We start from the raw sequence: 11,904 nt of genomic DNA, 5'->3' as shown, positions 1-11,904 counted from the left end.
TCATAGGCTGTTTCAAAATAGGCTTTTTAACATTTTAACAACATTGATTGATTGATTGATTGATTGATTGATTGATTGATTGATTGATTGATTGATTGATCGATTTTTTTTTGTAGAATGCAGAGCCATAGACTAATTATTTTGGGGGTCCTTGTCTTGAAAATGAACCCTTGGCTAAACAACATTGGGAAAAATTTAGCCTAAACAAAAAACATTTATAAAACAAAAAAACGTATCCTCAGTGATGTATCCCAAGGTCATCACCTGGGACGTATCCTCAGTGATGTATCCCAAGGTCATCACCTGGGACGTATCATCAGTGATGTATCCCAAGGTCATCACCTGGGACGTATCCTCAGTGATGTATCCCAAGGTCATCACCTGGGACGTATCCTCAGTGATGTATCCCAAGGTCATCACCTGGGACGTATCATCAGTGATGTATCCCAAGGTCATCACCTGGGACGTATCCTCAGTGATGTATCCCAAGGTCATCACCTGGGACGTATCCTCAGTGATGTATCCCAAGGTCATCACCTGGGACGTATCATCAGTGATGTATCCCAAGGTCATCACCTGGGACGTATCCTCAGTGATGTATCCCAAGGTCATCACCTGGCACACCCCACTAATAGTTCTCAGGTCTGGTGTTTGTCCTCTTTTTTTCTCAGTCGTGTTTTCAAATGGATTTGGCTAGGCGGCCGTTTGGCCTTGCCTTATTGTAGATACGCCACTGGTCTACGTAATGTATAATTTATAATTATACTAAATATTTAATTGTTCGATTTGAGCATTTAAAAAAAGTAATATGTAATAGTAATATTAATATATTACTCTTGCTCAGACAGTAATATGTAATACAATATATTACTTGACAAATTAAGGTAATAAGTAATAAGAAATATATTCCAAATATAAAGTAATATAATAATATATAGTAATATACCCAACAGTGATGTATCCCAAGGTCATCACCTGGGACGTATCCTCAGTGATGTATCCCAAGGTCATCAGCTGGGACGTATCCTCAGTGATGTATCCCAAGGTTATCGGGGTTTCGGGTCTCGCGAACATCATACCCCTCACTCAGGTGAGGGGACCCAGCCGGGGTGATCAAGTCCCGACTTACGTCCCAGTAGCTACCCTCGATCAGTCCCATTAGGGAAAAACCAGGGCCACACAATCCATTGGAACTACTCCGGAACTACTCTGCCACGACTGGGAGGTCTGGCGTGTGGAAGGACTAGGCTCTGTGGGTTGACTCCTGTCCGGGCCCCTCCTACGTCTCACCAGGTCCACTCCTGCTCTCACCAGGCCCAGGACGTGTGCGTTGCACCAGAGTCCCAGCACCAGGCACTTCATTCAGGAATGGTGGATTATCGAGCCGCAACGGTTCAGCAGGCTCCACCTTGCCCTTGGTGGTGCAGCAGGCTCCACCTGGCCCATGGTGGTGCAGCAGGCTCCACCTGGCCCATGGTGGTACTTCAGGCTCCACCTGGCCCATGGTGGTACTTCAGGCTCCATCTGGCCCATGGTGGTACTGCAGGCTCCACCTGGCCCATGGTGGTACTGCAGGCTCCACCTGGCCCATGGTGGTACTGCAGGCTCCACCTGGCCCATGGTGGTACAGCAGGCTCCACCTGGCCCATGGTGGTACTTCAGGCTCCACCTGGCCCATGGTGGTACTTCAGGCTCCACCTGGCCCATGGTGGTACTTCAGGCTCCACCTGGCCCATGGTGGTGCAGCAGGCTCCACCTTGCCCTTGGTGGTACAGCAGGCTCCACCTGGCCCATGGTGGTACTTCAGGCTCCACCTGGCCCATGGTGGTACTTCAGGCTCCACCTGGCCCATGGTGGTGCAGCAGGCTCCACCTGGCCCATGGTGGTGCAGCAGGCTCCACCTGGCCCATGGTGGTACTGCAGGCTCCACCTGGCCCATGGTGGTGCAGCAGGCTCCACCTGGCCCATGGTGGTACTGCAGGCTCCACCTGGCCCATGGTGGTACTGCAGGCTCCATCTGGCCCATGGTGGTACTGCAGGCTCCACCTGGCCCATGGTGGTGCAGCAGGCTCCACCTGGCCCATGGCAGGCTCCACCTGGCCCATGGTGGTGCTGCAGGCTCCACCTGGCCCATGGTGGTGCTGCAGTCTCCACCTGGCCCATGGTGGTGCTGCAGGCTCCACCTGGCCCATGGTGGTACCGCAGGCTCCACCTGGCCCATGGTGGTGCCGCTTGCGGCTTGAATGGACCTCCTAAAGGCCTCACCGTGGGTTTGTTGGGCTTAAGCAACATTGGAGGAAAAACAAGCCCAAAAGTCGCTTATAATAAACAGACATGGCAACCGTAGCGAAGAGCGTGTGCTTGTGTAGCTCGAAACTCCGCCCACCCAGGGTTGTGATTGGTTTGACTGTGTTCACGTGACAGGCGAGCTCAACGTTGCTATTGGCTGTTTGAGCTGCCGCTCTGACGAGCCCAGCCAACCACAGTGCGACATCTTTAACATAAATAAATCACATTTATTGGTCACTGTTTAATCTGTTTACAGTACAGTACATTACTTCATTTATATTGCGTTTTCTTTAGAGATGTGTTTTGTATATTGTTTAGTGTATAAATAATTTAAATGTAACCAAATGAACCCTCACGGGTCCATGTGAGTTACAAATGGATACATGGATTGTACTGCGCGCGTGCGTGCGTGTGTGTGTGTGCGTGAGTGTGTGTGCATGTGTGTGTGCGTGTGTGAGTGTGTGTGTGCGTGTGTGTGTGTGTGCGTGTGTGCGTGCGTGTGCGTGTGCGTGTGTGCGTGTGTGTAGCAGGGTTTGACCAGTAGGTGGAGGCAGAGGATACATCTGATTTTTTTGTATACTATTTAAATAGTCTTGAGGAAAATAGATGCTGCTATTTGTCCCAAAGTGACAAAGTGACAAAGTGTCCCAAAAATGCTATTTGTTTCCAAAAATCGTTATACCCTGTTATAACATAACGAGGCAATGTGACACAGCTCTGTTTACACAATGCTGTACCTCCAACTGTATATACTTTATGTTTACACAATGTCATGATTTCTCACAACTCGAGTTGGCTTTGTACGAGGCTTAGAATTACAATTACAATTTAGGCATTTGGCAGACGCTCTTAATCCAGAGCGATTTACATTAGGCAATAACAAAAAGCATGGCATACATCACATACAAAAAAGTAGCTATCATGAAACATGCGTAAGCTAAGAACGTAACAGTGGAGTATCTATATAATGAAACTATATATAAACTATACATACTATACTATATTATACTATATGTACTATAAATGCTATGATTACATAAAATGCAATTCTAGTGCTGTCTACGTAACATTCTATAAGTCTGTATAAAATGCTATCTAAGTCTACATAAAGTGCTAAGGGGCTAGGGCAAGTGCTACGGGCCATGATGGAGTCTGAAGAGGTGAGTTTTCAGACTACGGCGGAAGGTTGGGAGTGAGGCTGCAGTTCTGATTGTAATGGGAAGTGCATTCCATAATTTTGGAGCCAGAAGGGAGAAGAGTTTGGGACGTGTACTTTTTGAAATGTCTTTGAGGAAAATTAACAGGGAATCATTTCCTGGGCCCTGGTAGGGGGCGGGGCTGCAACACTATGATGTTCTGTTGTTCTCTTCATGTTGTGAATGAAACTCATCCTGTAACTCCATCATTATAATGATGTTCTCTTTATGAATGAAACTCATCCTGTAACTCCATCATTATAATGATGTTCTCTTCATGAATGAAACTCATCCTGTAACTCCATCATTATAATGATGTTCTCTTTATGTTGTGAATGAAACTCATCCTGTAACTCCATCATTATAATGATGTTCTCTTCATGTTGTGAATGAAACTCATCCTGTAACTCCATCATTATAATGATGTTCTCTTCATGCTGTGAATGAAACTCATCCTGTAACTCCATCATTATAATGATGTTCTCTTTATGTTGTGAATGAAACTCATCCTGTAACTCCATCATTATAATGATGTTCTCTTTATGTTGTGAATGAAACTCATCCTGTAACTCCATCATTATAATGATGTTCTCTTCATGTTGTGAATGAAACTCATCCTGTAACTCCATCATTATAATGATGTTCTCTTTATGAATGAAACTCATCCTGTAACTCCATCATTATAATGATGTTCTCTTTATGTTGTGAATGAAACTCATCCTGTAACTCCATCATTATAATGATGTTCTCTTTATGAATGAAACTCATCCTGTAACTCCATCATTATAATGATGTTCTCTTCATGAATGAAACTCATCCTGTAACTCCATCATTATAATGATGTTCTCTTTATGTTGTGAATGAAACTCATCCTGTAACTCCATCATTATAATGATGTTCTCTTTATGTTGTGAATGAAACTCATCCTGTAACTCCATCATTATAATGATGTTCTCTTTATGTTGTGAATGAAACTCATCCTGTAACTCCATCATTATAATGATGTTCTCTTCATGTTGTGAATGAAACTCATCCTGTAACTCCATCATTATAATGATGTTCTCTTCATGTTGTGAATGAAACTCATCCTGTAACTCCATCATTATAATCACAATGTTTTTGTTTTTGTTCACATAGATGGAAATGTGGCTTTTTACTGTTTCCTTCATGTTTAGACTAGTCGTGTCGTCTGTTACAAAAAAACATACTGAAATTTTTTGCTTGCAGCCCTCTGACTTTTGCTGAGTGTCCCCTAGCTGAGTGTCCCCTAGCTGAGTGTCCCCTAGCTGAGTGTCCCCTAGCCGAGTGTCCCCTAGCCGAGTGTCCCCTAGCCGAGTGTCCCCTAGCCGAGTGTCCCCTAGCTGAGTGTCCCCTAGTGTCCCCTAGCTGAGTGTCCCCTAGCTGAGTGTCCCCTAGCTGAGTGTCCCCTAGCTGAGTGTCCCCTAGCTGAGTGTCCCGTCCCCTAGCTGAGTGTCCCCTAGCTGAGTGTCCCCTAGCTGAGTGTCCCCTAGCCGAGTGTCCCCTAGCTGAGTGTCCCCTAGCCGAGTGTCCCCTAGTGTCCCCTAGCTGAGTGTCCCCTAGCTGAGTGTCCCCTAGCCGAGTGTCCCCTAGCCGAGTGTCCCCTAGCCGAGTGTCCCCTAGCCGAGTGTCCCCTAGCTGAGTGTCCCCTAGCCAAGTGTCCCCTAGTGTCCCCTAGCTGAGTGTCCCCTAGCCGAGTGTCCCCTAGCCGAGTGTCCCCTAGCTGAGTGTCCCCTAGCCGAGTGTCCCCTAGTGTCCCCTAGCTGAGTGTCCCCTAGCTGAGTGTCCCCTAGCTGAGTGTCCCCTAGCTGAGTGTCCCCTAGCTGAGTGTCCCCTAGCCGAGTGTCCCCTAGCCGAGTGTCCCCTAGTGTCCCCTAGCTGAGTGTCCCCTAGCTGAGTGTCCCCTAGCCGAGTGTCCCCTAGTGTCCCCTAGCCGAGTGTCCCCTAGTGTCCCCTAGCTGAGTGTCCCCTAGCTGAGTGTCCCCTAGCCGAGTGTCCCCTAGCTGAGTGTCCCCTAGCTGAGTGTCCCCTAGCCGAGTGTCCCCTAGTGTCCCCTAGCTGAGTGTCCCCTAGCCGAGTGTCCCCTAGCCGAGTGTCCCCTAGCCGAGTGTCCCCTAGTGTCCCCTAGCCGAGTGTCCCCTAGCTGAGTGTCCCCTAGCTGAGTGTCCCCTAGCTGAGTGTCCCCTAGCCGAGTGTCCCCTAGCTGAGTGTCCCCTAGTGTCCCCTAGCTGAGTGTCCCCTAGCTGAGTGTCCCCTAGCTGAGTGTCCCCTAGCCGAGTGTCCCCTAGCTGAGTGTCCCCTAGCTGAGTGTCCCCTAGCCGAGTGTCCCCTAGTGTCCCCTAGCTGAGTGTCCCCTAGCCGAGTGTCCCCTAGCCGAGTGTCCCCTAGCTGAGTGTCCCCTAGTGTCCCCTAGCTGAGTGTCCCCTAGCCGAGTGTCCCCTAGTGTCCCCTAGCTGAGTGTCCCCTAGCTGAGTGTCCCCTAGCCGAGTGTCCCCTAGTGTCCCCTAGCTGAGTGTCCCCTAGCTGAGTGTCCCCTAGCCGAGTGTCCCCTAGCCGAGTGTCCCCTAGTGTCCCCTAGCCGAGTGTCCCCTAGCTGAGTGTCCCCTAGCCGAGTGTCCCCTAGCCGAGTGTCCCCTAGCCGAGTGTCCCCTAGTGTCCCCTAGCCGAGTGTCCCCTAGCTGAGTGTCCCCTAGTGTCCCCTAGCCGAGTGTCCCCTAGCTGAGTGTCCCCTAGCCGAGTGTCCCCTAGCTGAGTGTCCCCTAGCTGAGTGTCCCCTAGCTGAGTGTCCCCTAGCCGAGTGTCCCCTAGTGTCCCCTAGCTGAGTGTCCCCTAGCCGAGTGTCCCCTAGCCGAGTGTCCCCTAGTGTCCCCTAGCCGAGTGTCCCCTAGCTGAGTGTCCCCTAGTGTCCCCTAGCTGAGTGTCCCCTAGCCGAGTGTCCCCTAGCTGAGTGTCCCCTAGCTGAGTGTCCCATCCCCTAGCTGAGTGTCCCCTAGCTGAGTGTCCCCTAGCTGAGTGTCCCCTAGCCGAGTGTCCCCTAGTGTCCCCTAGCTGAGTGTCCCCTAGCTGAGTGTCCCCTAGCTGAGTGTCCCCTAGCCGAGTGTCCCCTAGCTGAGTGTCCCCTAGCTGAGTGTCCCCTAGCTGAGTGTCCCCTAGCTGAGTGTCCCCTAGCCGAGTGTCCCCTAGCTGAGTGTCCCCTAACCGAGTGTCCCCTAGTGTCCCCTAGCTGAGTGTCCCCTAGCCGAGTGTCCCCTAGCCGAGTGTCCCCTAGTGTCCCCTAGCCGAGTGTCCCCTAGCTGAGTGTCCCCTAGTGTCCCCTAGCTGAGTGTCCCCTAGCCGAGTGTCCCCTAGTGTCCCCTAGCTGAGTGTCCCCTAGCTGAGTGTCCCCTAGCCGAGTGTCCCCTAGTGTCCCCTAGCTGAGTATCCCCTAGCCGAGTGTCCCCTAGCCGAGTGTCCCCTAGCTGAGTGTCCCCTAGCCGAGTGTCCCCTAGCCGAGTGTCCCCTAGCCGAGTGTCCCCTAGCCGAGTGTCCCCTAGTGTCCCCCAGCTGAGTGTCCCCTAGCTGAGTGTCCCCTAGCTGAGTGTCCCCTAGCCGAGTGTCCCCTAGCTGAGTGTCCCCTAGCTGAGTGTCCCCTAGCCGAGTGTCCCCTAGTGTCCCCTAGCTGAGTGTCCCCTAGCCGAGTGTCCCCTAGCCGAGTGTCCCCTGGTGTCCCCTAGCCGAGTGTCCCCTAGCTGAGTGTCCCCTAGTGTCCCCTAGCTGAGTGTCCCCTAGCCGAGTGTCCCCTAGTGTTCCCTAGCTGAGTGTCCCCTAGCTGAGTGTCCCCTAGCCGAGTGTCCCCTAGTGTCCCCTAGCTGAGTGTCCCCTAGCCGAGTGTCCCCTAGCCGAGTGTCCCCTAGTGTCCCCTAGCCGAGTGTCCCCTAGCTGAGTGTCCCCTAGCTGAGTGTCCCCTAGCCGAGTGTCCCCTAGCCGAGTGTCCCCTAGCCGAGTGTCCCCTAGTGTCCCCTAGCCGAGTGTCCCCTAGCTGAGTGTCCCCTAGTGTCCCCTAGCCGAGTGTCCCCTAGCTGAGTGTCCCCTAGCCGAGTGTCCCCTAGCTGAGTGTCCCCTAGCTGAGTGTCCCCTAGCTGAGTGTCCCCTAGCCGAGTGTCCCCTAGTGTCCCCTAGCTGAGTGTCCCCTAGCCGAGTGTCCCCTAGCCGAGTGTCCCCTAGTGTCCCCTAGCCGAGTGTCCCCTAGCTGAGTGTCCCCTAGTGTCCCCTGGCTGAGTGTCCCCTAGCCGAGTGTCCCCTAGCTGAGTGTCCCCTAGCTGAGTGTCCCGTCCCCTAGCTGAGTGTCCCCTAGCTGAGTGTCCCCTAGCCGAGTGTCCCCTAGTGTCCCCTAGCTGAGTGTCCCCTAGCCGAGTGTCCCCTAGTGTCCCCTAGCTGAGTGTCCCCTAGCTGAGTGTCCCCTAGCTGAGTGTCCCCTAGCCGAGTGTCCCCTAGCTGAGTGTCCCCTAGTGTCCCCTAGCTGAGTGTCCCCTAGCTGAGTGTCCCCTAGCTGAGTGTCCCCTAGCCGAGTGTCCCCTAGCTGAGTGTCCCCTAGCCGAGTGTCCCCTAGTGTCCCCTAGCTGAGTGTCCCCTAGCCGAGTGTCCCCTAGCCGAGTGTCCCCTAGCCGAGTGTCCCCTAGCTGAGTGTCCCCTAGTGTCCCCTAGCTGAGTGTCCCCTAGCCGAGTGTCCCCTAGCTGAGTGTCCCCTAGCTGAGTGTCCCCTAGCCGAGTGTCCCCTAGCTGAGTGTCCCCTAGCCGAGTGTCCCCTAGCCGAGTGTCCCCTAGCTGAGTGTCCCCTAGCCGAGTGTCCCCTAGTGTCCCCTAGCCGAGTGTCCCCTAGCTGAGTGTCCCCTAGTGTCCCCTAGCCGAGTGTCCCCTAGCCGAGTGTCCCCTAGCTGAGTGTCCCCTAGCTGAGTGTCCCCTAGCTGAGTGTCCCCTAGCCGAGTGTCCCCTAGTGTCCCCTAGCTGAGTGTCCCCTAGCCGAGTGTCCCCTAGCCGAGTGTCCCCTAGCCGAGTGTCCCCTAGCTGAGTGTCCCCTAGTGTCCCCTAGCTGAGTGTCCCCTAGCCGAGTGTCCCCTAGCTGAGTGTCCCGTCCCCTAGCCGAGTGTCCCCTAGCTGAGTGTCCCCTAGCCCAGTTTCCCCTAGTGTCCCCTAGCCGAGTGTCCCCTAGCTGAGTGTCCCCTAGTGTCCCCTAGCCGAGTGTCCCCTAGCTGAGTGTCCCCTAGCCCAGTTTCCCCTAGTGTCCCCTAGCTGAGTGTCCCCTAGCCGAGTGTCCCCTAGCCCAGTTTCCCCTAGTGTCCCTAGCCGAGTGTCCCCTAGCTGAGTGTCCCCTAGCCGAGTGTCCCCTAGTGTCCTCCCCTAGCCGAGTGTCCCCTAGCTGAGTGTCCCCTAGCCGAGTGTCCCCTAGTGTCCCCTAGCCGAGTGTCCCCTAGCCGAGTGTCCCCTAGTGTCCCCTAGCCGAGTGTCCCCTAGTGTCCCCTAGCCAAGTGTCCCCTAGCCGAGTGTCCCCTAGCCGAGTGTCCCCTAGTTTCCCCTAACCGAGTGTCCCCTAGCCGAGTGTCACCTAGTGTCCCCTAGCCGAGTGTCCCCTAGTGTCCCCTAGCCGAGTGTCCCCTAGCCGAGTGTCCCCTAGTGTCCCCTAGCCGAGTGTCCCCTAGCCGAGTGTCCCCTAGTGTCCCCTAGCCGAGTGTCCCCTAGCCGAGTGTCCCCTAGTGTCCCCTAGCCGAGTGTCCCCTAGCCGAGTGTCCCCTAGTGTCCCCTAGCCGAGTGTCCCCTAGCCGAGTGTCCCCTAGTCGAGTGTCCCCTAGTGTCCCCTAGCCGAGTGTCCCCTAGCCGAGTGTCCCCTAGTGTCCCCTAGCCGAGTGTCCCCTAGCCGAGTGTCCCCTAGTGTCCCCTAGCCGAGTGTCCCCTAGCCGAGTGTCCCCTAGCCGAGTGTCCCCTAGTGTCCCCTAGCCGAGTGTCCCCTAGCCGAGTGTCCCCTAGCCGAGTGTCCCCTAGTGTCCCCTAGCCGAGTGTCCCCTAGCTAAGCCATCTTCAGTTGATAGCCCTGGAATAGAGGAAAGGGCTACTTGGTGAAGGAACAGCTAAAGTATAAAATAATGCTTAAAAGACCAAAAGGGGTTCCCGTCCTGAATGGGTTAAACATATTTATTAATGGCAGACTGAATATGAAAGGTTTTCTGTACAAACACGTTGCATAACTCCATTAGTTACAATTATAATAATTATTAGAATTATTATTAGTTTATTCCACAGGACGTGGAATAACCTCTTTTTGTTCTACACAGGAACAGGAAATGACATAACACCGTCATTGAACAGGAAGTAAACATACCACAGGAACAGGAAATGACATAACACTGTCATTGAACAGGAAGTAAACATACCACAGGAACAGGAAATGACATACCACTGTCATTGAACAGGAAGTAAACATACCACAGGAACAGGAAATGACATACCACTGTCATTGAACAGGAAGTAAACATACCACATTTATTGCTCTCGGTGTCGGAAAAGAGAAAAATACTCTAATCTCTAATCTAAAAAAATCAGACACGTCTGAAGTGAGTGGTACTGATGCTGTACTGATGCTGTACAGTACAGTACAGTACAGTACAGTACAGTACTGTACTGATGCTGTACAGTACAGTACAGTACAGTACTGTACTGTACTGTACTGTACTGATGCTGTACTGATGCTGTACTGTACTGTACTGTACTGTACAGCATCAGTACAGTACAGTACTGTACTGTACTGTACTGATGCTGTACTGATGCTGTACAGTACAGTACAGTACAGTACAAGCCCTCCTCCCTGGCCTGTGTGTGTGTTGGTGGTGAACAAACGCTATAACGCTATTTTCGTGCTCGGACAGACCCAGGGACAGACCCAGGGACACACACAGCTCTACTCGGACAGACCCAGGGACAGACCCAGCTCTATAGGAGTCTAGAAGTCATAAAACAATACTCAACACTAATCTAAAAACAATCACAACCGTTTTAAAAATGACACACGCTAACATATTGCTGACGATACAAACATGTTCACTCTTTTAAAAAAATATATAAATATCGTTGATCTGATTGGACCCTGACAAATATGTCGTGCACAATAATTAATTAATGACAGTTCAATAATTACAGCATAATGGAAACACTCACAGATAAAAACTTGTAGAACAAACTCTCCAAAAACAAAACAACAAATAAAAATCACACCCGTGTGAAGTGAGTAGTGCAACTCCATGTGGCCCCGGGGGGTCCCCGGGAGGTCCAGATGGGCCGATTCCGGCGAGCCGCCCCACGTCCGAAACGGTTGAGAAATGACAGAGTTACCGTGTGGGGGTCCCTCTACTGCAGTGATTCCCAACCTGTGTGCCGCGGCACTTTAGTGTGCCGTTTGATATGTCCAGGTGTGCCGTCTGATTTGACAGAAAGTAACACTAACCCTCCCCCGAAAGCAATATTATAGCTACTGGGCTGCAGGCTTCCTATTGTTGCGTCGTTGTTGTTGTCACACGTCTAACCATACTCCTATTTTAGAGCCGAATAAAAGTCGGTTCGGCGCTGTAGAGCCTACAATGTGACGTCATTTGAGGTTCGGGGGGGCGGGTACCGTCCTAAAGTCGGCTCTTCGGTGCTACTGAAAATTTCTGACGAGCCGAAATCATTTCGGCACTACAGCGCCGAAACAGCAGTAAAATAGGAGTATGAATCGGCCCTTAGACGTGCGATCAACGACCATCGGCCATTGAAATGTTAATGCTAAAGTCAAGAGATGCATCCGTAAGACGACGCTACATTTCACTCCCTCCAGAAAGACTGGAGCGCGCAGAGCGCATATGCACGTAGACATCAGACACATACAGTCCTACATATATATATATATATATATATATATATATATATATATATATACACACACACACACATACATACACATATGTATGTATATTATAGATAGGCCTATATACCGTATATCTAGGTGTGCCCTGAGATTTTTAGGCTATGAAAAGTGTGCCCTGGGACAAAAAAGGTTGGGAAACACTGCTCTACTGTACTGTCACTGTACTGTACTGGCACACCCGAAATCATCATATATACAGTTAATATGTGCGTGTGAGTGTTAGGTTGCGCACAGGTGGTGAAAAACAACCATGCTATTTTCGTGCTCATACCCAGCCAGGCACCCGGCCAGGCACCCGGCCAGGCACCCAGCCAGCCAGGCACCCAGCCAGGCACCCACCCAGCCAGGCAGCCACCCACCCACCCAGCCAGGCACCCACCCACCCAGACAGGCAGCCACCCACCCACCCAGCCAGGCACCCAGCCAGGCACCCAGCCAGGAACCGACCCACCCACCCAGCCAGGCACCCAG

This window comes from Electrona antarctica (genome assembly GCF_951216825.1).
Source record: "Electrona antarctica genome assembly, chromosome: 16".
In the NCBI taxonomy this organism is placed as follows: domain Eukaryota; kingdom Metazoa; phylum Chordata; class Actinopteri; order Myctophiformes; family Myctophidae; genus Electrona; species Electrona antarctica.
Note: the sequence above shows the minus strand (reverse complement) of the source record.